The 27,207-nt window shown below is 56.2% G+C and overlaps 1 protein-coding gene across 2 annotated transcripts in view; it reads right to left on the reverse strand.

The window, feature by feature from the left end:
• CD247 (CD247 molecule) overlaps positions 1-27,207 on the reverse strand; it is a 76,925-nt gene that overhangs the window by 8,646 nt on the left and 41,072 nt on the right. The gene's annotated exons all lie outside the window — the stretch shown is intronic.

Genomic DNA, 27,207 nt, shown 5'->3' on the forward strand with positions numbered 1-27,207 from the left:
CCTCCCCCGTGATAACCCTTGTCAAGCTGCAGCTAAGGAGCCCGGGTTGGCACCGCCGTGGAGTGCAGGGTGGGGAACAAGCCCGGAAACACGCTGGCTACACCTAGCTGGTCTTTCGTTTGGGAAGATCCCCGCACGTGGCAGGAGACGCGAGCTCCAGCTAGACGTCTCTCCCAGGTGGGTGGCGGCCCCGCCACGCGCCCAGCGCGGAGCCCTCTGACTCCTGCAGCCTGCCCGGCGCGCTCGCCTGGCCCCGGTCCGCGTCTCCCGAGGCCGGGCGCCCTCTGGTGGCCGTCAACCCGACAGCAGTGGCACTTGGGCACGCGGTTCACCCTCTTCCAGCCCCGTCTTCCCCTAAACTCGTGGACGCCGTCACATTGCCGCGTACGTCCTCCGCGCGGGCCACTGGTGTAAGGTCACAAGGTGTCCGACCTTCTGTTTCAGGACGAGCCTCCGGGAGAGGCACCCCAGGACAGTGTGGCAGGGTCCGCGCGCCCCAGCCGGTCCCGCGGGCCCTGCCTCCCCTCCCGCCGGAGCACGCTTGGGCTCCCCGCTGGCCACCGCGTTCGCCTTCAGGGGGTGGCTGGCCTCTTGTCAGCGCCCACAGCCCCCACTAAGGGCCCGCCTGCCCAGCCTCTGCCCTCCGGAGGAAGCCCACCTTGATCTGGGCCACCCCTGCCAGGGGCCCGCCCTGCAGCCCAGACCTGGCTCAGCACTGCCAGCTTCCCACCCTTGCCTCCGCAGGCCGTTTGACATCACCTTTGTGACCCCGCAAGTCTTTAGAGCCCCCACCCACAGAGCACTCTGAAACGTGAAGGATGGGGACCCGAGACCCCTCGGTGCAGGTGGCACGCTGAACAGAGAGCATGTTCTCAACTGCAGGGCGGAGCAGCTGTCGGGGTATCCTGGAACTCTCGCCACAGGTCTCCACCCTGTGGAAGGCGCAGACCGGGTCTGCAGGGCTCTGCTCTGAGCAGGTGCAGGAAGCAGGGTGAGGGGTTCAAGGCCTCTGGGGACAAGATGGCCCAGTCAAGGCCACCTGGCTGGGGTGATTTTTTCTTTTTAGGATGAGAGAGATGAGATGTCAGCCGTGATTTACGGGCGTGGCTGGGATTCAGGAAAAGGCTGGTAAGGAGCCTTAGCTGCCTGCAGCATGAAAAAACCAGAAAAGTGACCGGATAGTAGACCGAGAACAAAGAAGAGGCACTCCTTGGCGTCGTGAAGACCCAGCACGGGAGGGGAACTGGCTTCTGTTTCTCTATATACAGGCGGCTGAGTGACCAGGGGCCTTGTGCCCTGAGGTTTGGAGGAGGAGTAGGTGTAAACCCCGGAGCCTCCCTGCTCTCTGCCCCCTGTCCTGGTGAACAGGGCGGGCCTGGGGGAGGCGCGTATGCCCAGGAGCGACTTCAGTGACAAGGTGCAGTGGGCTATAGGCCTGGACAGAGCCCTGATCGCAGCAGGGACGATGGGGCACTTCCCCGCCACCAAAGAGCATGCCACCGCACCTGGAAAACGGGGGGAGCCCCGTCCGCCTTAGGGTTGGGGAGACTCCCAGCAGGCGGCATGGGTGGATGCTGTCGTCTCCTCTGTCCGGTTAAGGACGCCGGTTCCCTGGCGTCTGCCGAGTCCCTGCCCTGGTACAGCTCCAGCAAAGCAAGCGAGGCTGCGCTCGGGTGTGAGGGTCTCCTCCACGGCTGAGGCTTTGCAGGAGGCCAGTTCCAAGGCGCTGGGGCCCCACCCCCTTCCTATACCAGCTGCTCCCCTGTCTCTCTCCCCGGGTAGAGACTGCTCTCCTCCCTGCTGGAGTCAGGTCACCTGTCCCTAGCTCTGCTGCAGGGAGACCATCGGGCCAGTGCGGTGGCTGTCTCCTGAACAGCTGGAGGCATTCGCAGGACCTCCGACTGCAGAGCTCTCAGCGTTGGACCTAGGAGTTGGCCCACGCCCTTCGCACACGGGGTTCTGCCCCCAGCAGGGCCGAGGTTGGGAGCCCCAGCCTGGCACCTCCTCAGAGGGGAGCACCCGCCTCGGAACCCATTCTTACAGGAAGGACCTGGGGTCCGGGGCTCAGGTCAGCTGGTGTCCCCACGGTCTTTACTCTGAGCGCGTCCCTAACAAGCAGGAGCCTTCCTGTCCAGAACAGGGCACGAGAACAGGCCGGGCGAGACCCAGGAGGGGCCCAGAGTCAGCCGGAGAGGCCCAGAGGGTCTACACACCGGCTCACAGTGTCAAAACACAGCACAGGCCTCCTGGGGGAGAGGGAGCCCTGCCTGGCCATCTGTACCGGCTTCTGCCTCTGCCTGATGCCCTGAGTGGAGGAGGGCAGGGCAGCGGCACCAACAGGAAGACTCAGGCCGGGGCCGCCTGGCAAGCTGAGCCCCACAGAGGCAGCTCCCGGGTGAGATCTCTGGACCATGTGTCTCAGACGCGAGCTCTGGAGGACAGGGACTGTCTTCCCAGCCCGCCGGCCCCTGCACCGCCTCCCTCCCATCCAGTCTCCTGCACTGGCGAATCCTGTTTCGGAGCTGAGTGTCTGCCGACCCCCTCACCTCCAGACAGTAAGGGTGCCACTCCCCAAAACCCCGATCTGTACTTTCAAAATGATTTCCCGTGCCCGATTCTTGAGAGACAGAGGAGGAGAGAGAAGGTCTCTAGCCTGCATTGGGCTTTGCCGTAGGGCGGCGCACCACGCCCACCTGCACGAATCTTATGAGGTTGGGCAGGGTTGTCACTGGGTCCCCCAGAGGCTGAAAACTGAGGCCAAGGAGTGGGCAGCTTCAGCAAGGACCCTGGGGGTGGGGAGTAAAGCTGGAGGGGCTCCGGGCCTCCTCGCTCAGGTGCTGCCGTGGTCTCTGGACCCGCTTGCTTGTACCCACTTTGACACTTAGCCACAGCAGCCTGCGAGCCGGCCTCCCCCGTGGGGTCGCGACCCCGGCGGGCTGTGGGAATCACTGGAGACTGGCGTGTGTTTGATCTTGTTGGTGTTTCCCCACCTAGCGCCGCACAGCCCTGGAAGACAGAGGACCAGGAAGGCCAAGACTCAGACTCGGGTCTGCCTCTGGCATTGTGTCTTGGGACAGTTCCTTAACCGCGCTGAGCTTTGGCTCTGGGCACAGAGGTCAGGAGAGCTGTCTTCACAGGTGGCAGCGGGAGCAATGAGGCAGGGCGCGGGTCCTCGGACCCACGGGCCACCTCGGGGCTCTGTAGGGACAGGCGTCTCACCTGCCACCCTGCTATGCCAGGGTTGGGACAGATCCCAGACAGGCTCCCCAGCTCAGGATGGGGGTACCCACTTCAGGTGCCTGGCATGGGCGCAGCCATTCTGAGAGCCTGCTTCCCCGGAGGCTGATGCCCATCTGTCCACACCCACGCAAGCTTAGAGAGCTCTGGGCCCGACAGGGCCTGATTTAACCCAGATAAAGCAGTGTGGCAAATTATAACTGAGTGTACTTTTTCTTTTTTTTTTTCTAAAAGGTGTGTGCACTCACTGGAGAGAGAGAGGGAAAGTAAGAAATCACTCCCCCCGGAGAATGGCCACGCCCAATCCCTTCTCCTCCGTTCTCCTCTCGGGATTGTGGGCACGTACACACATGTGCTCAGTGTGTTTTTTAAGCCACTGGGTCGGGTCCAGTACTCGAACCACACAGTCAGCCAAGGGGGATCCAGCCACTTTAACCTCAAAGCCACCGGCTGGCCTTCAGCTGTATGTTGTAGATAAGGAAACCAAGTGTTTCCTGAGTGCCTGACCGCGCCCTTCCCTCTGCTCCTCCTACCCCTGAGAGGCGGTCCAGACAGCGCCCACCTTCTGCAGGGACTTCCTCCCTGGCTGGTACCTCTGGCCTCTGCCTGAATTCCTCGGTTGACAGGGAGTTCGCCATCTGCAGATGGTTGATTTTGAGTTTCGGTTTTTGTGTTTTTTTTTGGAAGGGGTGGGGAGAGGTTTTTGCTATGGGCTTGCCAGAAAAACAGAGAGAGACAGAGAGACAGAAAGTGAGAAATCACCCCCAGGGGATGGCCACGCCGCAATCCCTTCTGCATTCTCCTCTTGGGATCTTGGGCACGCACACACATGCTCCTGGCGTGAGTTTAAGCTACTGGGTCCAGGACTCGAACCACTGTTGACTACATGGGAATCCAGCAACATAGCAAGGGAAAGCAAGAAGGCAAGCCACCAGGTCTGGGACCTGAACCACAGTCAGCCATGTGGGAGTCCAGTGTCCCAACCACCACCTCACCTGCTGGCCCCAAGATTCTGAGTTTAGTTTTGTATTTTTGAGAGGTTTTTGCCTTAGGGTGCATGCACTCGCTGGAGAGACAAAGACAGTGAGAGGGAAAGTGAGAAATCACCCTGCAGGGGGCCACACCACAATCCCTTCTCCATTTTCCTCCTGGAATTTTGGCATGCATGCGTGCACACACACACACACGTGCCCCCATTCTCTTCCTGGAATTTTGCACACACACACACGCATGTGCCCGGTGTGACTTTCACCGTGGTTGACCACATGGGAGTCCAGTGATGTGTCCACCACGGCATCTGCCGGTCCCTAGATTGAGTTTTCACGATGCCTTTGGTCTTCCTGCAGAAGCACGCGTTGCACAGGCCCGCTCATCTCCACAGGCAGCCTTTCCCACCCCAGCCCTGTCCAGCGTGTCTCTGCTTTGGCAGGCAATAGCTGGGCCTTGCAGGAAGCGCAGACCCTCTGAAGGTACCCGGGTGAGGCCCAGTCCTGCCCTGCCCCGGTGTGACCATGGAGCAGTGGTAGCTGCCTCCCGGCCTTGTGGTGCTTAAACAGGCCGGGCCGTACCTGTGAGCCCTCCGACCCTGTCAGAAGCCTGTGGTGGCAGCTCCTGTCCTGACCTTCCTCCCTCCACCCCAGCCTGGAGCCCGGGGTCCTCGGCAGGCCGTCCCAAGGCTCGGGCACCCTGCGATGGTACTGCAGGTGAGGAGTTTAGAAAACAGGAAGTCGTGGTTCCAGGAAGACGGTGAGGTGCCTGTGCTGGGTGGGTGCCAGGCGCGGTGCCGCCCTCGGCACAGCAGCAGGCACCCAGAGCTCCCTCTGGAGGCTGCTCCCTTGCATTGCAACTCACATTCACTGCAACAGGAAAGACGGGCTAGACTCAGAGGACAAGGGTCATCACCCTTCAGTGGGGACTGCGCGTCCCACTGCTGAGTCTTCAGGGTCCCTCACTCTGCTGCTGGGGAAACCGAGACCCCAAGAGGCAACCACGCGCCTGCGGCCTGGAGGCAGGCGGGGTCCTGCACATCTGGGTCTTTGTCCTTTCAGGGCCTGCCGGTCTCCAGGTGGAGAGAGGGGTCTCCCCAAGACCTGGAGCCCTCCCTTCTCCAAGGAGGGACTGATGGCTGGGGGCTGGCTGGCCGGCTCCCACCTCTGCACCAGCCTCCTCTAGGGTTTAGGCATGGAGGGTGAGCTAGCAAGACCCCGCCCCTCGGCCTGCAGAGGCCACACAGTGAAGTGGCCCTGGGTGTAGTGTGGGGGGTCCATCACTGTCGCTGCCTCAGCACTGATTTCAGCCCCTCTGGTCATGTGGCCACAGCTACCTACAATGACATTCTGCAGAAAAGGGGAGAGGGAAGGAGGGAAGGCGGGAACCTTTGCTCTCTTCTGGGCGGCAGGATGGAGAGCAAATGCTTCCCTGCTTGCTCGGTTTCCATTGAAGTGGTTGTTTGTGCAAGACTTTCTAAGACTTTTCCGTGATCCTTTTTATTTTTCAAGTAAAACAACTTATTATAAAGGTGCAGAAAAGTAGGAAAACGAAATCACTCACAGTACCACCTTCCAAAGCAAGCACGGTGGGTTTCTGGTTGGTTGGTTTGTTTTTGCCATAGGGTGCATGCACTCACCAGAGAGAGGGAAAGTGAGGACTCAGACCCCAGGGCATGCCCATCCTTTCTCCCCCTGGTATTTGGGCACACACACACATGCCAGGCATGAATTTCAAGCTGCCATCTGGGATTCAAACCAAGATCAGCCATATGGAAGTCCACTCCCTTAACCACTATGCCCCCTGCTGGCCCTGCCACATTTTTTTTTTGGAGAGATTTTCACAGTAGGGCGCGTGCGCTCACCACACAGACAGAGAGAGACAGAGAGACAGAAAGCGAGAAATCACCCCCCAGGGGGGATGGTCACGCCGCAATCCCTTCTCCTCCATTCTCCTCTCGGGATCTTGGGCACACACGCACACGCGCCCGGCATGAGTTTTAAGCCACTGGGTCTGGGACGCAAACCGCGGTCGACTACGTGGGAGTCCAGCGACACAGCCATTACACTAACTGCTGGTTCCCCCTGTCACGTTTTTTAATCCCTAGAGGGCATGTGCACTCGAGAGAGAGAGAGAGAGACCCTCCCAGTGGGGCATGGTCGTGCCACGATCCCTTTTCCTTCCTCTCTCCATCCCGTCCGAATTCTGACCACACACTCACACGTGCCCAGAATGTTTTTCAAGCCACAGGGGCTTGGATTTGAACCACTGTCAGCAGGAGGGATCCAGCTTTCTGTGTACAGCACCTAAGTGCGGCACTACAGGCATGGCTCCCAGCGGCCACCACTGGTGTGATAACAGATTGCCTTCTGAAGCAGTTGTCATTGATAAGTTGTAATCATTCTATATGAAAAAATATTTCATGGAAAATCTTGGATTTTTTTAGTCAGCATTATAATTTGACATTTCATGTAATTTCATGTATCATGTTTCATATTACTTCATAATTTTACTGAATTTCCTTTTCAAAAAGGTTTAACTGAGACAACTTATTTATTTACTTATGGGTGCATGCACTCACCAAAGAGAGACAGAGACAGAGAGAGAGAGGAAGTGAGAAATCACCCCACAGGGGGAAGGCCATGCTGCAATCCCTGCTTGTCCATTTCTCCCCGTGGGATTTTGGGCACAGACTCACACATGTCTGGCATAGTTTTCAAACCACAGGCTCCAAGACTCGAACCGCAGAGTCGCCTGTGGGACCCAGCTGCTTTAAGCCCCAGGTCCCCCGGCAGCCTCGGGCTATCGCTTTCAACGGTGGCCTAGCCATCCCCCCACCAGGCTCTGTGCTAGTTAGGTGGAAAACAGCTTCATCCCTAAAGCTTTTTACATATTTAGAATTTAATCAGTAATGTTTGAAAAATGAAAACTGAGATAGTCCTAGAGAGAAATCAGGAGAAGATATAAACGGCCAATTCTCAGAGGTGGGAAATCAAGTTGCTTGCAAACTGGCACACGCAGAGAGGCTCAGCCTCGCCGCTGGTCGGGAGGAGGCGGGCGCCCCCTCTCATGCAGCCACCCATCCTTCCGCTGGGCGGGGGCATTGCTGGCAGGACCTGTGGGGGGCCCTGGGGGGCACCCAGGCCCAGCGTCTGAGCAGCAGGGGGGGTGGTGCTGTCGGGGGGCATGAAGGGGGCCAGGTGAGAGGGCCACAGGGGGGGCATCAGGCAGAGCCCCTCAGCCAGGGGTCCCCAGTGAGACGTGGGTGGCAGGGTTTCAATTTTTACAAATACATATTATTTCTTAATTTCAAAACAACTCATGAGACTTCAAAGAGAAGGTGAAGCTGCTTGGGGGAAGCAAGGCCCGCAGTTGCCTGGGCCCCTGGGCTGGCGCAGAAGCCTGGAGCCCAGAACAGCCTAAAGTTCGGCCGAGCTGCGGGGACTCCGGCTGCTCTGCTGAGGCCTCTGTCCGTCCGGTCCACGCTCACCCAGATGGAGTCATCGCCTGCTTCCTGCCCTTGCCCCGGAGCTAGGCTGTGGTTTCACCCAGAAAGTGGCTCTATTTCCGGGGGAGGGATGCAGGGCCATTCCCTCTCATTCCTCGTTCGTAAACACACGCCGGTCATGACTCCCCCATCTCCGTCATGGACCGCATTGTGTCCCCCCCAAATTCTTATACTGAAAAGCACACTGCACATGTGGGCATGCATGCCAAAATCCCCAGAGGGAGAAATGGAGGAGAAACCGGCATGGCCATGCCCTGTGGACAGCGCTTTCTCACCCCTCCACCCCGGGTCTCTCTCCAGCAAGTGCGTGTACCCTTTAGCAAATTTTAAAAACGAAACACACACACAGACGCGTGCACACGCACACACACACTTCTGTATGTGCTACTGTGGACGTGAGGATTATTAGGTTTTAAAGAAGCAAGCTCTAGAATGGCATGTATAGTGGGCCAACAAGTGGCATGGTGGTTAAGGCGCTGGACACTCCCACGTGGCTGACCACAGTTCGAGTCCGGGACCTGGTGGCTTTGCTTTCTCACTTTCTCTCTCTCTTTGTGTCTTTCTCTGGTCAAATGAAAATGATCAAATGAATAAATAAAATAATTCTTAAAAAAAAAAAACAGAAACAAAAGAATGGCATGTATAGTATTTGTGTATGATAAACCATCACAGGGAAGGGCAGATGGCACAATGGTTACGTCACTGGACTCCCACAGAGTCGCCCGCAGTTCAAGCCCTGGGCCTGGCGGTTTGAAACACGCTGGGCGTGTGTGCATGAGTGTCCGAAATCCCAAGAGAGTGGAGGAGAAGGGATTGCAGCATGGTCATCCTCCCTGAGGGGAGATTTCTTCTATCTCTCTGTCTCTGTGGTGAGCGCACATGCCCTAGAGCAAAAAAAGAATTCTCCAAAAAATAAACAATTAAAAAGAAATGAAAACCGTCATGTAGGCTGCTGTGTGCACGCATACACGGAAAAGCGCATGTGGACAGAGGCTGCTCAGGGTGAAGAGAAAGTGCTAGGACAGGGGAGTGGTGACGGTGACACGGGACTGTTGGTGCCCTTCATGCCTCTCAGCTACACTTACAAATGGAGGGCCCACAGTGGCATGGTGGTTAAGGCGCTGGTCTCCCACACGACCCGGTGACTTGAAACTCAGGCTGGGCACACGTACATGCGTGCCCAAACTCCCAGAAGGAGATGGAGTCGGGACTGCAGCATGCCATTCCCCCGAGGCGCGATTTCTCACTTTTCTTCTCGCTGTCTCCCTGCCTCTGACACTGTCTCTCTCTGGTAAGGACACATGCCCTTTGGCAAAAAACGTTTTTAAAAATGGTGAAAATGATACATTTTATGTATATTTCACCTCAATTGGAAAAGTGTTTAAAAATATATATGTATTGGCACAGGCAAGGTGGCCCAGGCAGGTGGGATGCTGGAGACCATGTGGGAAGGTCACTAGTTCGAATCCTGGGTCTACCTGGACGTGTTATGCACCCTAGATCCTGGCTAGCTGCAGAGGTGGGGAGGGTTGAAGGAAAGAAGCAAATACACTGACAGTTATGTACGTGTGTGTGGCCTGGACGACTACCCACACAGAGTTACCCACCGCCCCTCCACCCTCGCAGAGGAGCCAAGAGCGGGGAGGGGAGCTGAGAGGAGGTGACTTCCTTCCACTCTTGCCTTTTGTGCCCTTTGACACTCTGATAGCACCGCGCATCCACTGTACGAAACAGACAGGACCGCGAGAGCCCTGCAGAGGGACGGGCTGGCTGGGAGGTGACAGGATGGGTCTGCAAGCACCAGCTACACGGATCTTCAGGGATGTGGCACCTGGGGACTCTGGGTGCATTTGTATGTGAGGACTGCAGTCAGTGGCACCGCCTTGGTGTCCTGCCCAGTGCAGGAACGGCCGGTTCCACCATGCCAGCCCCTCCCCAGCCAGACTGGAGCACCAGCAGCCGGGGTGGAGAAGCTGCAGATGCGGGGTGCCCCACCAGTGCATGCTGGGAGCTGCAGACAGGCCTGTGGGTTTCTGGACACCCCAGAGGCTCAGCTGTGGGCACCCTTGGGAAAAGACCGGGAGGGAGCTGGCAGGGTGCACCCCTTGCCTGGCGGAACTCAGGGTCCACCTCTCTGCCTGACGTGACCTGTACTGGACTTCCCCGGAGCTGGGGGTGCCATTCTGACATCAAAGCAGACACAGATACCTATACGGACGGGGAAACAACTCGAGTGGACTCTGCGTAGCCGCCTCTTCACGGGCAGCGAAGGACAGCCCTGCCCACTGGGAAGGAGACCTGGGCCCAGGACACTCTCCAGGCAGGGTCACCCCGCTGTCTCCCACCTGTGCTTCCTGCGAGAAGCAGCACCGAGGCAGGGCCTGCTGCTTCCCAGACGTTGGGGGGCCCAGCGGTGGTCCCACAGAGAGTGAGGGAAAGGTTGGCTCCGGCCTGGCGGGGTGGGAGCCGTGCCCAAGGCGGGGCCTCACATCCAGCTGGGCCCCCAGACGTTTCACCTGACTGGCTGGGCCTCTCCACCCCCAGCTCTCCCCCACCTCCCTGGAGAGGATGGAGGAAGTGCAGGGGTCTCTGTTCTCACACGGGGGCTCCGAATGTCGTCACACCTGCGCTCTCAGAGCTACAGCCGCTTTCACCGGGCCCCGCGATTCGGTTCCGGCAGCGTGTACACAGAGGGGTTTGCTCAGAGCTACGTGCAGGCAGGGGCAGCTGGGTGCCGTGTAGCCGCCGGTAGTCGCCCTGGCAGAGGGGTTCCCCGGCAGTGCCCAAGCAGACCAGACAGCCAGCAATGGCGGACAGGCGGATGGGCTGCAGGAGCGAGCTGCACGTTGGCCCTTTGTCCTCCACTGATGGTCCCAGGGCCACCCAGCCTGAAGGGGAGCCTGCAGGGGCCAGGGGGCAGGCCGGGCATCCAGGGAGCGGGGGCTTTCCAAGCCTCCCCCTCAGCCAGCCCTGCCCCTCTCCCCTCCCTGCAAGGCCCCCAGCTCCACTGCCCCTCTGCCTGGCAGGCTGCTTTCCTGTGTTCCTCTCCAGGGTCTGGCAGGCTCTGTGCCACTCAACTAGCGCGACATGTAGTTCTCTTCTGCCACAGAAACGCCCGGTTTTAGGCACAGGTGGGACTCGGTAATTGCATAATCGCTTAGCTGACTGAGAGGGTGTCGGTTAATGGCCATCCATGCCACGCATGAGTCCATTCCGCCCATTTCAGAGAACCTATGAGTTGGAAACAGCCCAAACGATCCTCTTTGTGGGCACCTCCGCCAGCGCTGTCACCTAGAGCGGGTGGAGTCCCCTCCCTGAACTGTGCGCAACCGCCACCCCCCACCCGTGTGATAAGGGACTAACATGCAGGGACGCCCCGCGTTCCTCCTACCTAAGCCCTGCTCAGGGACCCAGCATTCCCGTCGGTGCTGAGATGGGAGTAAGGCCTCTGTCTAGGCTGATCGGCTAGCGGTCCATGGAATGGGGAGTACGAGGCAAGATGGAGTCGCTCTAGTCAAGCCCTGAGTGCAAACCATTCGCTGCTCCTCTCGGAGTTAGTCAGTAGCGCTCGCTACTCGCTTCCGAGAAAGCCGCGTGCACCCCCTGAGGTGATGACAGCCCCAGCCAGCCCTTGTCACATCCTTACTGCATCCCAGGCTCTCCTGGGCTGGACAACAGGGGAGGGAGGGCCCTGAACGATACTCTTTATTCACTTGCTTCCAAATGCAGGCCTCCTTGCTGAAGAGGCCAGAAATAGAAAATACAGAAATACAGTCCTGAAAACTGTCCACCTCACAGACGACGATTAGCTAAAACCATGGTAGCCGAAAACATCTGCACTGGTGTCTCTTGAAAGAAAGGTTGTTCCCCCCGCCCCCCGAAGTCTTTTCCCCCCATCTTCTTAAACAAAAACAGCTTATATATGGTTCTTTTCTTTTCTTTTCTTTTCTTTTCTTTTCTTTTCTTTTCTTTTCTTTTCTTTTCTTTTCTTTTCTTTTCTTTTCTTTTCTTTTCTTTTCTTTTCTTTTCTTTTCTTTTCTTTTCTTTTCTTTTCTTTTCTTTTTTTAGAGGTTTTTGCTATAGGGCGTGTGTGCTCGCTGGAAAGACAGAGAGAGACAGAGAGACAGAAAGCAAGAAATCACCCCCCAGGGGGAATGGCCATGCTGCAATCCCTTCTCCTCCATTCTCCTCTTGGGATCTTGGGCATGCACGCACACGCGCCTGCTGTGGGTTTAAGCCACTGGGTCCAGGACTCGAACCGTGGTTGACTACATGGGAGTCCAGCGACATAGCAATTACACCAACTGCTGGTCCCAGTTTTTTCTTTGTTTGTTTGTCAGGGACTATATAATGGGCTTCTCCTGCTCCAAGTGGGTGACTCGTTCGGGCCCCTTCCGCTTAGCTGGAAGCTTTGACTCTTCCTAACAAACTTTGCTCCCTCCCTCTCTGAGTCTAGTCCTTTGTGAGCACGAGACAAAGAACCTGGCCATCTCGCGGTCCTGAATCAGCACTGGTGTGGACCCGAGCTCCCCAGCCCCATGCGTCAGTGCGAGGAGAAAAACTTCTCATTTTCTCACGGCCATGACACAGGCGTGAGCGGGCAGGCCGGGGTACCAGCCCGCAACCTGCAGGAGGGAGGCCCCTGTCTCTCTCACAGCTCTGCGCTCTGTACCGGTGCAGGCCTGGGCCCCGCTGGGCAGGATCGCCACGGGCAGCATTTGCCATGTCTGAACCAAAAACCAGCAGGGTTATCAGGGAAGGGGCGCTGGCCTCCCTGGGGACCAGTGGGCTGCCTGCACAAGCCCGGGCTCGGCTCTTCCGGCTGTGACATTTCCAGCTGGACACACAGTTCAGCCCCGAGGTCAGCTCCCCTGGGGAAGCTTCTGAGCTGCCTTCAGACAGAACGAACTTCCCTGCAGCGGGCACCCGCTTCTCTGCAGGGTCCCCGGGGCCAATTTACCATTACACAGAACGTTAGTACGTTTTCAAATAATGTATCCAGGCTGTCTTCAACCTTCAGATCCCTTCCAGGTGAACTGCCTCTAAATGTAAAGAAATGGGTTCAATTGTTCGTCTTTTAGAAAGGTATGAGCTGGGACCAGCAGAGGGGGTCACGGTTACATTGCCAGACTCCCACATAGTTGACCGCAGTTCAAGTCCTGGGCCTGGTAGCTTAAAACTCAAGGTGGGCATATGTGCGTGCGTGCCCAAGATCCCGAGAGGAGAACGGAGGCGAACGGATTGAAGCATGGCGATCCCACCTGGCTCTCACAGCTCTGCGCTCTGTACCGGTGCAGGCCTGGGCCCCGCTGGGCAGGATCGCCACGGGCAGCATTTGCCATGTCTGAACCAAAAACCAGCAGGGTTATCAGGGAAGGGGCGCTGGCCTCCCTGGGGACCAGTGGGCTGCCTGCACAAGCCCGGGCTCGGCTCTTCCGGCTGTGACATTTCCAGCTGGACACACAGTTCAGCCCCGAGGTCAGCTCCCCTGGGGAAGCTTCTGAGCTGCCTTCAGACAGAACGAACTTCCCTGCAGCGGGCACCCGCTTCTCTGCAGGGTCCCCGGGGCCAATTTACCATTACACAGAACGTTAGTACGTTTTCAAATAATGTATCCAGGCTGTCTTCAACCTTCAGATCCCTTCCAGGTGAACTGCCTCTAAATGTAAAGAAATGGGTTCAATTGTTCGTCTTTTAGAAAGGTATGAGCTGGGACCAGCAGAGGGGGTCACGGTTACATTGCCAGACTCCCACATAGTTGACCGCAGTTCAAGTCCTGGGCCTGGTAGCTTAAAACTCAAGGTGGGCATATGTGCGTGCGTGCCCACGATCCCGAGAGGAGAACGGAGGAGAACGGATTGCAGCATGGCCATCCCCCCTGGGGAGTGATTTCTCGCTTTCTGTCTCTCTGGCGAGTGCACACGCCCTATACAAAATCTCTCTTTAAAAGATAAAAAAGTATGAGACAGACACGTACCCTGTGGCTGCAGGCTTTCCGGACATTCCCCAGTGAATTTATTGTGCGTTTTCGCATTAACGCTGCGACTCACTGCTGTAAGTTCGCAGGCGCTCCCGGCCAAGGTGTCTGCAGGCTAGCAGAAGCTCACGCGGCATCTTACTTCAACAGTAGCCGACATTCTGTTTAGAAAGGAGCGCACGGGGGTACAATGCTTCTGACTTTTCACACTAGTTACTGGCCGTTGTCCACTGTTGGGTATTAGGGCTGTCCCCACGCGCAGCTGAGAGCTCTGTGGGGTCTGGAGTAGGTTCCGCTCTTGGACTCTGCGCTCCCTAGCTGGCCAGCTCGGGCAGGAGAATGTGGGCCTTGGTGAGTGAGTGACATTCAGGCGGGCCTCTCCAGCTTTGCACCTGGGGCTGCCAAGCACCAGCTGCCTGTGTCACTCCTGTGGTTTCGACGCTTCCCTGTCTAGAGCCCCCGAAAGTTGAGAAGAAATGAGGTTATGACTAAGAGCCTTCGATAGTGCCTCGGACGTGAAAAAGAACAGCCATGTGCCTCAGAAGATGGCCCGTGGGCACAGGAGGAGAGTCATCCGGACCTCCAGGCCAGGGCTGGGCGGCGGAGGCTCAGGGCACGTGCATTTCTGAGTCTCCTGTGCTGGCCATTCGTGGGACCGGGACGGAGCACCTCGGAGCCCAGAGGCTTTCCTGGAAGGGGGTGTGGCCGTGTGGCAACCCTCCAGGGCCCGCCCCCGCCAGGGAGCTCTCGCCTATGACGCGCTTGGTGTGAATCAAAGGCCCCACAAAGCCAGCCGCCCCTGCAGCTCAGTCGCTACACTGGGGACCTGCTGGGGATGTGGGCTACCGTGGGCTGAAGCCACCTGCTGGGCCGCCAGGGACTGTGGCTCCCAGACCCCACCCAGCCGCCCCTGCTCGGGTGGGGCACCTGGTGGCCAGCCAGGGCAGGCCACTTTCCAGTCACCTTGCCCCTGAAGCCCCAGGGATCGGTGAGATGGGCCCAGAGCACCAGAGCTAGTTCTGCCCGTTCCAGATCAGATGTGTGTAGATAGCTAGAGATACAGACCGCAGTGTAGACAGGGGGCCGGAAGAAAACAGCGCGACGGTGACAGTGGTTTGTGAAATTACAACCGATTGAAATTTCCTCCGCGTCTTTCCTTATCTTCTGAGTTCTACAGTATGTAAGAACACATAGCCTAGAAATGAGAGGAATGAAAGGACCAGGTTTCTGTTTGTGACCGAGGGCAGGCGCCGGAGCGAGTAGGAAAAGCTCCCTCCACAGGGTTCTGGGCGTGGTGGTGCCACGACACCCGACCCCCTCCTCCAGCCCATCGGGGCAGGGACTCCAGCCGTGACAATCACCAGGCTTCCCGCTTCAGTCTGGATCACTTCTGACAGCACTATAGAGGCTGGGCCTGGGGCGCTTTTTTTCTTTTTTAAAAGAATTATGTATTTTGGGGGACCAGCAGTTAGCGTAATGGCTATGTCACTGGACTCCCACGTAGTTGACTATGGTTCGAGTCCTGGATCCGGTGGCTTAAACTCACGCCAGGCGCGTGTGCGTGCATGCCCAAGATCCCAAGAGGAGTATGGAGAAGGGATTGCCGCGTGGCCATCCTCCCTGGGGGGTGATTTCTCGCTTTCTGTCTCTCTGTCTCTCTCTGTCTGGCTAGCGCTCGCGACTTATAGCAAAAAACTCTCAAAAAAAAAAAAAGAATTACGTATTTATTTAATTCCATTTGTTATATTTTTTAAATTGACCAGAGAGAGAGAAAGGGAAAGCAAGAAAACAAGCTGCTAGGCCTGGGACTCCACCGGGGGAGTCCCTCCCGCAATCACCACCCTCCTGCCAGCTAGGGTACGTTTTCCACGCAACATGTTAACCCCCCTTCCGGCCCCTAGCCCCGAGCGGGGGTGGGCTGGGGGGATCCTTGCACTCAGGTCAGGGGTACCTTAACCGCTCTGCATTCATCGACCCCGCCCCCTGAGGAGGGAAGAGGGGCGCCCTGGCTGGATGGCTGGTTCTGACCCGACCAGAGCACATGGAGCCCAGGGGGACTCGGACACCCGGCCGCGAATGACGCAGGGTCCGCAGGCCCCGTCTGCCCGCTCTCTTCACGCTGAGGAGGCTGCTGCCAGCGCACCGCGTCCTCGGCCCACTCGGCCCGCCATTCCCCTTTCACACCCCAGGACGAGGGCCAGGCTGACGTTGAGGTTGCACTGGGGGCCCTGGGACCCCTCTGCACATGAGGCTGGCCTTGGGCTCACGGAAGAGGCGTCCTGTGCCAGACAGCCCGCCCGGGCAGCGGCTGGACCTGGGTGGTCTCCGGAGGCTGGCAGAGGAGAGCTGCAGGGATTCTCGTGTCCAGAAGGCGCAACCTGGCAGGGTCTGGGGTTTCCGCGTGTGCCCATGGAGGGCCTTGTGTGCACATGGGTGTGTCCCAGGGACACACCAGCTCTCTAGGGTCTCTGAGATGTCAGGAGAGTGGGACCAGCCAGAAAGGGTTTGCCCCCTTCCTCCTGCCTCTCCGCCCTCCTGGCCTCTGGCTCCAGGCGGTTGCGCCTTCCCTGCCTCCTCCCCCTCCCCGGCTCCTCCCCTTCCCGGCTCTTCCCCTTCACTGGCTCCTCCCCCTCTCTGACTTCTCCCCATCACTGGCTCCTCCCCTTCACTGGCTCCTCCTTCCACACACTCCCCCTCCCTCCAGCCTGAGATTTTCCTCTGCCCTCTACGCTGGCTCCTAAATGGTCACTTCTCCAGGCAGCAGAAACACCTGTGCCCTCGACGGCCATGGTGATGATACGGACAGCCCTGGCCCTAAGGATTCAGGGGCTGTCCCTTTGCTTGAAGCCCATCCCTCAACCCGGTGTGTGTTAGCGCCTTTCCTGCATGGCCGCTGAGCGCCAGCTGCTCTTAACCTCTTTGGCACAGGAGGCCACATTGTGTGCAGGGCGCAGGCGTCACCAGGGACCTCAGCAGGGCCAGCCCGGCTGCCTCCCCAGGCCCCCCAGGAGAGCCCAGCGAGAGGCGCTCCTGCCTGTCGGCCACCGACTTCAAATACCCAGGGCCTTCCTGCCTGCAAGTGAGGACCCAAAAAACCACTCCGTTCTTTCTTTAAAAGGAGACGGGAAGAGGAGGGTAACACACATGCACTTATAAAAACTCAAAGTCATTCTGTAAGGTTGGTCTGCTGGGCTATTTAGAACCGACGGGTGTCACTGTCCTCCTTCCTGGCCCCGCCTCTCAGCCAGTTCTGTGGGAACGCCCACTGCGCAGGGCTCTCTGGTTAGTTAGGCACCGAAGCCAAAGAGCCGTCATTTGGGGGAACAAAATCAAACCTCTGAACATAAAGAACAAACAAACGACCCATAGAAACAAATGATTCGACGTCGATCTGAATCTACGCACGTTCATTCCCTGCAATGATTAAGGCGGCCGCGTTGGCCACTGAGGGCCTGTTCCTGGTGCTGAGTCTTACAATGCACAGGGGGCTGCGGGAAGGAGCAGAGCAGGCTGGTTTGTTCCCAGGGTCCTGTCTCTAGCTCAGAAGCCCACAGCGGGCCAGCAGGTGGAGGGGAGGTTAAGGCAGCTGAATCCCACATGGCTAAGTACACGGATCGGGTCCTGGACCAGGTAACTTGAAAAACACACAGGGCGCATGTATGTGCGTGCCCAAAATCCAGAGAGGAAAACAGAGGAGAAGGAAATGCAGCATGGCCGTCCACCCGGGGGTGATTTCTTGCCCCCGCCCCTGTCCCCTCCTTCCCAGCAAGCACACGCCCCTACATCAAGACCAGAGCGGCACCACTCCATAGCTGGCCAGCGCCACTTGAGACAAAGCACCCCACATCCTGGCCTCGGCAAATAAGGCGCGGGCCTTTCGGAACTGCCTGGCGGGAGCAGTCTGGGTGGCGAGTCTTTGTGGGGTGCCGTCTTTGTGGTGTGCCCGCCGTGGTCAGAACAACCGTCTTCACTGGGCGAGAGTAAAACTGCCTTTGAACGTCCCACCTTTGGGAAGCCTAATTTATCAATGAAGTTTGTCGTCTCCCCAGTGCAGACGCCACTCTGCATGGCCTGCAGTCCGCGGGCAGCCTTGGAAGCTGGGTTTCTCTGCATCCCCGCTCCCGCTTCATGGAAGGCCGCGGTCTCTCTCCCCACCTGCCTTGCCAACAAGCGTTTTACACACAGCCTCAGACAGAAGGGGCCTCCCTGACACGTGGGGGCTCCTGAAAACCCGTTTTCCTTCAGGAGGGGATGAATTTCGTTCAACTTTTCATCATTTCTAGTAGTTGCTTTTCCCCCAGGTGACTCAGCCATCGCCCTGAGGGGTGTGTGTGTGGTGGGGGGCTTCTCTGATGCTCCGGCCTGCAGCCCTCCCTGAGCCAGAAGCAGGCTCCTAAAGCAATTAAGGGCCTTCATGCCACAGACTCCCCAAAGCTTTTCCCCTTCCTGGCCCCGCCCCAGCCCTAAAGGCAGAAAGCAGCATGAGTGGGGCAGTGGGGGAGGGGTAAGGTGTCTCTGCAGAGTTTCAGCTGAGATGCCCAGGGAAGGGCCCAGCGCCCCCAGACCTATCCAGCAGCTTACGCGGAGTGGGAGGAGCCGGGGCAGGACGGCAGGACAGTGCTGCGAGGCCTGGCAGTGTCTGCAGCGCTCCCTCCGCAGAGCTGCCCGGCTGGCTGCGGTCCCTGTCCTCCCAGCGTCCATCTCCCTTCTTGGTCTGACAGTTGTCCTCTCTCCCCCGTCCTCACTGACCCTCCCCACACGTGTACCTCCTCCCTCTCCGGCCCCTCTGCCTTCCAGAGACCTGCTCGGCTGGCACAGCTCTGGGTGTTTGCAGAGCGGGAGGAAGAGCCCCTCCACCCCTGCCCACCTCTCCGGTAGCCCGCCCTCCTCGGGATCAGTGGACAGAAAGTGCTCCTGGAGCCTGGAGCCTCCCTTTTCCTCACCTCCTTAGAGCTCAGTGACTGGGAAGTGAAAGGACTGGTTTCCCTGAAATACTGGGGGAGGGGGGTATCTCCCAGCAGCAGAAGAGATTGATCTAGCCCAGCTGCCTTACAGTTTGGGGGCCTGGCCCTCTCCAGGTGGGGACTGATTGGCCATGCCCTCCCCACAGGGCACTGGCTACAGCCACCACAGTTCTTGGAGCTGTCAGCTGGGCAAGGTGACTGGCTGGCCGGCCAGCCCCACTGCTGGTGCGTGTCCGAGTGACCGGCGGCCGGGCACACCCTCCTGACAGTGGGGAAGACAGCCTTCGTGGCTCTGACCCCAGCTCCAGCCCCGAGGGGAATGTAAGTGATCTTGGCTGCAGAGGAGTTCCTCGCTGGGGCTCCGGTCCTCTGATGGCACGGGGGCTTGTCCTGGCACTGACTTGCCGCACAGCCCAGGCCGTGGCTTAGTGAGTGCCCTGTGGGGCTCTGGCGGGCACAGACGTCATGGCGGTACCCGGCAGCGTGAGGGGTACTGAAATCCAACACGGAAGTGGACTGCCAGCCTCAGCTCTGCCCTCCATAGAGAACTAAGTCGGTTTGTCTTTGTATTGATCCGGGGTGCTAGATGGATTCGTGTGTTACGTTTAAGTCTATCCTGGGCTGGCAGGTAGCATAGTGCTTGAGGCACTGACTCCCAGATGGCTGACCACGGTTCAAGTCCTGGACCCAGAAGCTTGAAAATCAAAATCCCAAAAGGAGAATGGAGAAGAAATTGCAGCATGGCCATCCCCCTTGGGGGGTGATTTCTCACTTTCTCTCTTTCTGTCTCTGGCGAGCGCACATACCCTATAGCAAAATCTCTCTGAAAACAAAAGAAGACAAAGTTTCAGTCTATCCTCATATTGTGCCACAGTTGGTTTTTTACCAGTAGAATCTTGCACTAATGTTGTTGGGGAAATTCCCATTTAGAGGTAACCTACACTAGTTCCCTGCCTGTTTTGTTTTTCTGTGGACGTGTGTGCTCACCAGAGAGAGAAAGAGAGGAGAGAGAGAGAGAAAGTGAGAAATTACCCCCCCACCACCACCATCAGGAGATGGCCATGTCACCATCCCTTCTCCATTCTCCTCGGGATTTTGAGCACATACGTGAACCTGGTGTGATTTATAAACTGCTGGATCTGGGACACGAACTGCAGAACTGGCCATGTGGCATCCAGCCACCCTACCCTCCATGCCCTCTGCTGGCCGCACCCCTGCCTGCTTCCTAATCTCCAATTTTTCCTTCCATTTTAAGAGTTATCCAAATATTGAAAATAAAGTTAAATCCAATTTCATTGATGAGGGAAAAACATTCGTGTGTGGATCTGTACATAAGCGTGCACGCTGTGACACACGTGAGCACATACATGCATACACATGAACACTCACACACACGTGTGTGTACCTAACGCATAGCACACAGCACCTCAGTTTCGGGGGTGGGAATGCTGAGAAGGAAGAACCAGGCTGGAGTGGCTCGACCAGCTAGCTGATGGGCAGAGGCCCCTGGAGGGCTGGGCCTCTTTCTGGGTGTATCTTACCCTTCAGCCTCCAGACCAGAGCCAGGAGGCAGTGGACGAATCACCGAATGCTCGTGAGCAATGCGGCGCATACTCGCTTTTTAAAGTTCCTCATGGGCTCTCGGCTCATTAGCAAAGGTCCCCCACCCCGTTTCTGGCTGATTCTGTGGTGAACACGACCTGCTCTCTGGAGCCCTTCATGCAAACAGAGCTGCAGAGACCCAGGGAGGGCCTCGCTCATGAACTGTGCCTTTCTACTGCCCCTCCTGCACCACCTGAAACTCCGTCTCCTTCATCTGTTCGAAGGACTGGCTCCCAAGGGAGTCTCCACTCGCTCTTTTCCACTGGGTTGTACCACCTTCCCCCGCTCCTCTGCCTTGGTGACACGGTGACTCGATGACTCGGACTAGGGCGCCTCGCAGACGAGTCAGGACATGCAGGAAGTTTGCCTTCCGGGGACCGGCGTAGGCCTAGCTCTGGTCTCTGCTGGGAGGGCAGCGCGCAGCTCCCTGCATGGGGACCGGGTAGCAGCCTCTCCTCGGGCCTGTCTGGCTCGCCGTCGCTGTGGGCTCTGCTTTATTCTCAGATTTATCTGCCTGGCTGAGCGTCCCCACCACCCTCCCTCCAGCCCCTACCCTCCCCGACGACACCCAGCAGAGCTGTGCAGGGCCCCGCCACCCAGGGCCCTGTGGGCCAGTTCAATAGCCACATGGCATGGCTCTGAGCACCTTCCCATCGTGGACACTGACTCGTCCCAGACGCCTGGTGACAAAGCCAAGTGCCAGGGCCACATCCACACTCAGGGTCCGTCCCCGTAGCCAGCGCGAGATCGACTTCTAACTCACGTAGGGGCACGGGCGAGTGATGCTGGCGCTGCTGCTCGGTAGCTAATAAATCCCGGCTCATAACAACTGAGGGGGACATCCTAGACCGTAAAACTGAAATATTTATGTGGCTGCTCCACCCACACTGGCAGACAAGTGCACATAGGCATCACGGTCCATGTTTAATTCCTTATGTGATATTTGATAAGAAGAAAATTCCAGCAAAACAAGAGGAAGATCTATTGGCTCCAAATGAATACAAGAGAGCGTCCCTGTAACCGTGTCCTCTGCCCCCGGTGAGAGAGAAAAAACACCGAAGGATATTGAATCGACAGCACCATCTTGTCTCTACCCTGACAAAGGTGAGTGCGTACTTGGAGGCACTCGGAGCCCCCTCGTTGGAAGACGCCCTATACCTCCATCGTTGTGGGTTAGTGGACAGAGCTCATTGTGACACCCAATGATTTTCCAAACCCCTCGCCACCCGGGCCTCTGCCGGGACCTGACGGGAGCCAGGCACCTCTCCCAGACTCCCAGAGACTCCTGGAAGTCGGCCGCCCAGGCACCCCAGCAATGCCCAGAGCCCATCCTTCAGGTCAGCTAAGTCCCGCACCCCACGGGGAGCCCCGAGTCCCAGCTCACGGCGAAGGGCCGGTCCTGCCACCCTCTCCTCGCTCCCGGTAAGGGGAAACCAGGCCAAGGAGCCTTTTCTCTCTGTCCTCTGCTGCCAGCCCTGGAGTCTGCTGACTTCAAGCCACCAACACACAGCAGCTCAAACCTCCCTCGGGCAGTGCCCCAGCTTTTTTTATTGGATTTTTTTTGTTGTTATCCAAACGTAATCTTATTTTCAGGAACAATGCATCCTTACTCTCCCGCCCAACCCCCCAAGAATTGGGCCTGAAGAGGGAGAAAGATTTTACACAGGGAAATTCTCAGACCATGACCTGAGGGTTCGCTTTTGCTCCTTCGGTCACAGCTGGCCTCACTGAGGGCTGACGATGACCACTGAGATGGTCACAGGGCTCGATGTCCGATGTCTCTCAAGAGACTCCAGAGTCAGGCCTCATTTCTCTGCGAGCGAGCTCATCATTCTCGGGGCTTTTAAAAATACCGCCCAAAGGGGCCAGCAGGTGGCTGGTGGTTAAGGTGCCGGGCTCCGCATGCCCCCTGCAGTGTGAGTCTCGGACTGGGCAGCCTGAAAATCACGCCACGCACGTGAAAATCACGCCATGCACGTGCCAGAGAACCTGAGAGGAGAATGGAGGAGAACTTGCAGCATGGCTGTCTTCCCTGGGGCGTGATTTCTCACTTTTCCCCTCTCTCTGTCTCTCTTTCTCTCTCTGTCTCTCTGGCGCACGCACATGCCCTATGGCAAAATAAACAAATACCTAAAATACCACCCACATTCTACGGGCCCAGCATCCCTGTCCGTGGGCTCAGCTCCCCGGAAGGCCAGCTTGCGCTTTCATGCTGACGTCGTGTGGGTGGCGGGCTCCGTTTAGTTCTAGGCAGAACTTCTCACTCCTCCCCCAAAATCTGCTCTTTCTGGAGTCATTGGGTAACATTAGAGAAAACATTAGCGATTTCTCAATTCAAAACTGAAAATGTATTTTTTATTTTCCATATGACTTTTCTGGTTATAGGAGTAAAATTGTTCATCATAGAAATGTTGGAAAATACAGAAAAGTATAAAAAATTGAAATAAAATAACCCACAACCTCACAGCTCAGACATAACCAGTACTTCTTCCGATGTTTATTCTCAGGCATTTTTTGCTTAAAATTGGGATTGTTTCCTTAGGGCTTTGTTTGCTTGTTTTTCTTAGTGCTATTTATTTTTCTCTATTTCAAGGTATTGCTCTATAAGGGAACTTGAGAAAGTTCGTGGAAACTTGGAATTAAAATACAAATTTGGGGCGAGCAGGTGGTGTGATGGTTAAGGCACTGGACTCCCACATGGTCAACTGAGGTTTGAATCCCAGACCCTGCAGCTTAAAAATCACACTGGGCGCGCGTGCGTGCATACCTAAAATCCCAGGGAAATAATGGAGGAAAAGGGATCACAGCCCAGCCCTCACCTCTCACTGTCTCTTATATTCTCTCTAGGGAGTGCATGTGCCCTATGACAACCCCCCCCCCAAAAAAATTATGAGTTCATTTTGGTGCAAAAATGCCTTGAAATTCATACCTAGTTTTTTCATAATAGGCATTTCCATGAAGTTTCTGAATACCTCTCTATGTAATTTATCCATCCACCCCCTTATTGTTAGAAATATAGCTTACTATTGGCTTTTGGGTATTACAGCGTTGTAATCAACATCCTTGAACGTACATACTCTCCATAGGAATGTGCACTGACCAGAGAGAAACAGAGAGAGAGAAAGTGAGAGGAGAGCCGCGCTGTGACCTCTTTTCCTCCATCCTCCGCCCAGGATTTTGGGTGTGCACATACACGTGCCGGTGTGTTTTTCAAGCCTCTGGTTCCGGGACTTGAACTGTGGCCACTGGTGTGGGAATGCAGCTCCTTAACTACTATGCCACTTTCTGGCCTGAATGGATGTACTTTTATCCCTCTGATTATTTCCTAAAAATAAACTAAGGCAGATAGAACCGTATCACCAAAAGAGAAAAATCATTTCAGACTTTGTAAATTTCAAGCTGAATTGAATTGCTTTTCGGATAGTGCTGATTTCCATTTGGCCACTCCGGAGTGACTCCAATTCATGGCATTCTTACCCACACTGGGTCTTACAATTCAACAAGTAAACAACAAGCACAACACAAGCTACCCGACAGGCAAAATAAAACAGACTCTGATCGAAAAAGTGGCAGTTCTTTGATTCTTCGTGATGCTAAACAGCTTTTTCTGATTTCTTCATCACGTGTAGTCCTCATTTGTTGAGTTGGGTGCTAGTGACTTTTGCCTATTTTAGTTTTTGATTTTTCCCAACATCACCAAATAATTTATTTGGAAACAGAATGAAAACAACCTTTGACAGTTGTGAAATGCATTTTATCCTGATATTTCTATAGCTGTACAACTGACTCATGACAGATAACTGGGTTCATTCTACTTTACTTCTTCAAGACGGGAATCTATCGATGACTTCCGACTGAACTTAGGGAACGTCTTCATGGCTGCTTTACCATACATTAGCTTACGCTTAAAAAGCTCCCTCTTCATATCTTTGCTGATATTCTGGGCCAGTATCAACAGGTCCTCCTGATGTCTGTCTTTTAGATTTGTATTCTCTATTTTTTTTTTGGAGAGGATTTTTTTTTTTTTCTCTATAGGGCGCGTGCATTTACCAGAGACAGAGAGACAGAAAGCGAGAAATCACCCCCCGGGGGGGTGGCCATGCCGCAATCCCTTCTCCTCCATTCTCCTCTCAGGATCTTGGGCACGCACGCACACACGCCCGGCATGAGTTTAAGCCACCAGGTCCAGGACTCAAACCACTGTCGACTACATGGGTGTCCAGCGACATAGCCATTAAGCTAACTGCTGGTCCCCTCTATTTTTTTTTTTTTTAAGTTCTGTGCCATAGCGCCCCTGTGCTTGACAGAGAAAGAGAGTGAGAGGGAAAGGGAGAAAGCACCCCCTGCGGGGGCTGGCCACGCTGCAATCTATTCTCCTCCTGGGATTTTGGGCCTGCATGCACACGTGCCCAGCATGATTTTCAAGCTGCCAGATCCAGGATTCGAACTATGGTTGGTCATGTGGGAGTCCAGTGCCCTAACCACTATGTCACCTGCTGGAGACAGTATTCGCTAACCTTGTCCATAGGAAATTTCTATACGGCATCAAGCTCCTTTTGAATGTCACTGCTGTCACACCGGTGTTCCTCCACAAATGCACAGAGACTGCTGACCGAGTGACAGAGGAGGCCTGGAGAGGCCCCGAAGACTCATGGTGACTGTGACTCGGACGCAGTCCCCAACTCCCAAAGCCACCACCGCCACCATTGTACTCCACCTTCGCTTGTTCTTCTGATGTATCTTCTTACAAAGTGATTTTTCAAACAAGTTCTGTGTTTTCCATCCCCAAAATACTGCGAATATTTTCCCATTTTTGCCATCTACCTTTCACTTGATGTGTTTGACACACAGAAACTGAAATTTAGGTCGTCACATTTTTGTTTTTACTCATGCTTAGGAGATTTCCTCATTTTAAGATCAAATACAAGGGGCTTTTAAAAAGTCTGTGGGAGGGTCAGCAGGTGGCGTGGTGGCTAAGGGCGCTGGACTCCCACGTGGCCGACCGTGGTTCGTTACTGGACGTGGTGACTTGCTTTCTCACTTTTCCTGTCTTCCTCTCTCACTCTGTCCCTCTCTGGTCAAATTTAAATAGGTAAAGTGAAATAAAATAATTCTTTTTAAAAAAAAGTTTGTGGAAAATGGAATTGAGGTGTGAGGTTATTTTGGTGCAAAAGTTTTAAAACTCATGCATGGTTTTTTCAAAATACTCATTTTCCATGAACTTTTTTGTTGTTGTTGTTGTGGAGAGGCTTTTGCTATAAGATGTGTGTGCTCGCCAGGAAGACAGAGAGACAGAGAAACAGAAAACGAGAAATCACCCCCCCAGGGGGGATGGCCACCCCACAATCCCTTCTCCTTTCTCCTCTCGGGATCTTGGGCACACATGCACGTGTGCCCAGTGCGAGTTTAAGTCACCGGGTCCGGGACTTGGACCGCGGTCGACTACATGAGAGTGCAGCTACAAAGCCATTATGCTAACTGCTAGTCCCTCCACGAACTTTTTAAAGACCCCAAATGTATTCACTTACATTTTCTTAGAGGCACTATTTTCAGTAGTGTCCCGAGAAAACATTTGTAATCAAAGTTAAATGTTTCAGGTGGCAGGCCAGGCTGGCAGTTACCGCTGTGCAAACTGTGTCTACGCACACTTGCACACACAGTGTGGACTGTATATTCAAGGCATCACGGCTGTTTCTTATGCCTATTCCCTTATTTCCTCCATGAGTGAGACAGATGTACACACAGAGCAAGAGAGAAAGAGAGGAGACGTCCTCCAGCCGGCTCCTGCCTCTGCTGGGCCTCAGCCAGCCCTGGGTTAGCATAGCTGGGTGCCTGGTGCAGACTCGGTCTCCGGGGGGCAGGCCTGCAGGGCACTGCGTGTTACTGCTGGCTGCATCCGCCCCCACCCTACTTTTTGGTACCGAAGGTCAAAGAGCAGAGGGTCTGTTGAAACACCCTGGCTGCTCCAGGGCGCCCTGGGGCCTGCTGGCTGTCCTGGACAGGCTGTCCATGCAGTGTGTGGGGAAGCCCCTGGCTGGGACTGGAGTCCTGGCTGCCCCAGTGGCCCCTGGATCAGGAGTTCCCCTCGTCCTCCTGCCCAGCACTTCGCAGTGAGCCGGGGAGGCTGGGGACCGCCCTTGGGCATCTGCTGCCATGCGTTTTCTCTGAGCAGTACACGCCTATCTCGTGGAAGCCTCCTCTGAGGCCCTTCTTCGATAGGTGTGTTCCCTACTCAGGACCTCCACTGGGGCGCTGGTGCTGGGGCTCTGAGGTGGCCACCTGCCCCAGAGCCTGCACCCACTGGGAGAGCTGGCTGGCCCACCACTCAGCTGCAGCCTGGTGTCCCTGCGAAGCCTGCCGGGCTGCCTCCAGTTGCCGCAGACCCCAGGCTCTGGGGTCACAGGAGGGCTGTGGCGTCAGCCCCAGCGTTTACAGCGCCCTCAGCTGTCACCTCTCTCTCACACACCACCCTTGGGGAGGCGCGTGGTTATCAGCCCGTGAAAACTAGAGCACGTGGTGGCTGTCTATGCAGAGCTGCACGCCCTGCTCGTCCACTCTGCCGTGTTCTCCCCAGCCCAAGCTGCCAGTGCTGCAGGACCTGCTGGGGGACTCCATTCTGCGGAACTCCCAGCCCTAGGGGGACGCCTGCTTCTCCTAGGGCCTGTCCCTTGGCTTTGCTGGGGGGTGTTCCTTGCCCCCCACCTCCTACCACAGACTAGGCGGGGCTCTGCCCTGGGAGTTCGCCAGCACTCTGAGGATGCAGCCTGTATCCCCATGCTCTTCCTCACCCTCTCGTCTCCCGCTGCCTGCTCTGCACCCCTGCCCTCCCCCACGGCAGATGAGATAAAGCGCCCGCCTCCTCCCTGTTTCCCTCTGGTTCAGTTTGCCGGATAAGCCTGCCTATTTGTAGATGAGCAGATAGCAGAACTCTC

This window comes from Tupaia chinensis, unplaced genomic scaffold (assembly GCF_000334495.1).
Source record: "Tupaia chinensis unplaced genomic scaffold, TupChi_1.0 Scaffold000198_1, whole genome shotgun sequence".
NCBI classification, from domain to species: domain Eukaryota; kingdom Metazoa; phylum Chordata; class Mammalia; order Scandentia; family Tupaiidae; genus Tupaia; species Tupaia belangeri.